Genomic DNA, 2978 nt, shown 5'->3' on the forward strand with positions numbered 1-2978 from the left:
AAAAAAACATATTTCACGGCTAATTTTATTTCAAACAAAAATAAATAGTATAAATATAAAATAATTTATTTCAAAATAAATTAGACAACAATAAATTACACAAAATAAATTAATCGACATAAATTAAACAACATAAATTAAAAATCAATATGAATCATTTAAGCCAAAATAAATTAATCCCACATAAATTAATTAGCATATATTATTTATTGTGGCTAGTAAAAAAAATAAAATATAATAAAAAATACATGCAATAAATAATTTTTTTAAAAATACTAATTAATTAAATGGACGTATGATTATCTATCTAAACTAAACAATTAACATAAATTAAAATCAAACAAAGAACTACCTTAACTAAACTATCATGATCTGCAACCAATTTAATTAAAAAATAAGTGGAAGCAAAACACGAAACTAAAGTTACGCTAAAGGAACAACATAGACTAAAATTAACCCAAAAAAAACTAAACTCATCTACTCTAACCGAATAAGCATCTTATGGCAGTGGCTAAACAAGCAAGCAGCAGAAGAATCAAACAACTAAAATGCTGCGGACGAAGGGGTTTGGATTTTGAGCTGAGATTTAAATAGTAAAAATTTTGAATTTGAATAGTTATATGATGTGATATAAATAGGTGTTGCTGTCATGTTTTGAATGTAAAATTGATTTTCAGTATAATATAAAAAATGAAAAATAGGTGTTTAATTTAATGTTTTTGGGAAAAAATTTTTGGATGAATAGTGGGATTTTATCAAAATCCATCAAACGAACACACCAGTTACACAATACACAGCAGAATATTAATCTAATATAATATATAGGAAGCTAATGTAACTGAGAACATCATACTATATCTATTATGCATTACAATAGGCTACATTAATCAACACTAGATTACAACTAACTTCTAAACTAAAGAGGAGAAGCAAGATGAAAGCCAATTCTGATGTACAACTGAAATTACTAAACTTAACATACAACAACTAAACTAATTATCTAACTAACATTACTAATCTGAAAATGATCCTAATGCATTAGATTACGCCTAAACTAATTTATCTAAGAAGCAATTATTCTACAATCTAACAAATTAGAAATCAATAAATAAGTTGGAATAAATAATCGAGATGGGAATTAAGAACTTCCCTGCTTCATGTCTTGTGCAACCAGATTTATTTTTTTCAAAAAATAAAAATAAAAATAAAAATAAAAATAAAATAGAATTTGGTATTGTTGATGACTTCCCTCCTCACACTTGAATTGTTGTTCGCCCTCGAGCAATTTGTAGCTTGAGAAGAGGCTGCAAGTAATCCAAAATATAATTTCAACAACGAAAGACGGAATGTAGTCATATTATCTAAGAATTAAAGATATATGATTGCACTTAAACTCCCTTTTCGACTTCTTCGCAGCTCAAAAATATTCAAAACAACCTCTCCTCACATTTATTGCAAAATAAGCGTGAATTCAATTTCGAACAATTCTGAAAATTTTCAGATTGTTTGTACGCACAACAGATTGTTCCTTGAAAAACTTTTCACCGAATACCCATCAATCAGCCCTTTTGCAGGCTGTTCGCGCCTCCACAATGTATTTGCTAATCCTAAAATCAACATAAGAAGTTCATTATCAAGGATTTACTCTTTCGCCAACTTAATCTCCACAATTCACCAACTCAAACTAATGCATTCAATTTAATTTACTCCACATAATTTAATTCCAATCACAACTAAATCCTAAATTAAATATCAGAAGGAGCATAATAAACATAATTAGAAGAGGTACAATCCATCCTATATATAGCAGCCCCTGCAAATTTCAAAATATTAGTATTATATTCGACATTGAAAAATTAGATGAAATTAGGCAAAAGGAGGTGAAGTTGAGTGTAGACAAAAAATTGTGTTATTTTTAATAAACACAAAATTTGTACAAATTATATTTGATTTGAATTTAAAGCGGGTCCTATTCTCTAAATGGGTCATTTGATTCTCCTTCCGGGTCGATTTATTTTCCAACTTGGTTTTCAATGGCTTCTTTGATCCGAAGAGGTTTGGTCTTCAGTTTGACTTTGCCGGGTTTTGGAGGGTTTTGGTCTCCGTGCGGGCGATTTGATCGTCGGCTTTGGATTTGATGTCTTTTTTAGACGATCCGAGGCTTTGATCTTTGATTTGGCTTTGCCGCCTTTTGGAGATTTGGTCTCCGCGTTGGCGATTTGATCATCGTCTTTGGATTTGTTGTCTTCTTTGGACGATCCGCGACTTTGATATTTGTTTTGGCTTTGCCGCTTTTGGAGGACTTTGGTCTCCGCGTTGGCGATTTGATCATCGTCTTTGGATTTGTTGTCTTCTTTAGACGATCCGCAACTTTGATCTTTAGTTTGTCTTTTCCGCCTTTTGGAGAGCTTCGGTCTCCGTGTTGGCGATTTGATCATTAGCTTTGGATTTGATGTCTTCTTTGGATGATCCGCAGCTTTGATCTTTGATTTGTCTTTGCCGCTTTTGGAGGGCTTTGGTCTCCGTGCGGGTGATTTGATCCTAAGCTTTGGATTTAATGTCCTCTTTAATCGATCCACAACTTTGATCTTTGAGAAGGTGGATTTGGTGCTCCATAACGCTTTTGGCGGCGTGTCCCCTTGACTTTTGGATCGAAGAGGGCCGAGTTGTTGCTTTGGTGAAGAATGCGATGAACACCTCGAAGCTTTTGGATGAACTTTGGAGACCTTCCATTGGCTTTGACGAATTCCTCAATGCCTTTGAGAGCTTTGATCCTTGAAGAGGTGGATTTAGTGCTCTATAACGCTTTTGGCGGCGTGTCCCTTTGAATTTTGGATCGAAGAGGGTCTGGTTTGCCCCTTTTATGAAGAACGCGACGAACATCTTGAAGCTTTGAGAGCGGCTTTGGAGGCTCTTCCTTGGCTTTGATGGATTCCTCGATGGCTTTGAGAGTTTTGATCCTTCCTCCGGCTCGGACA

This window comes from Andrographis paniculata, unplaced genomic scaffold, assembly GCF_009805555.1.
Source record: "Andrographis paniculata isolate CXL003 unplaced genomic scaffold, ASM980555v1 Contig74END, whole genome shotgun sequence".
Taxonomy (NCBI): Eukaryota; Viridiplantae; Streptophyta; class Magnoliopsida; order Lamiales; family Acanthaceae; genus Andrographis; species Andrographis paniculata.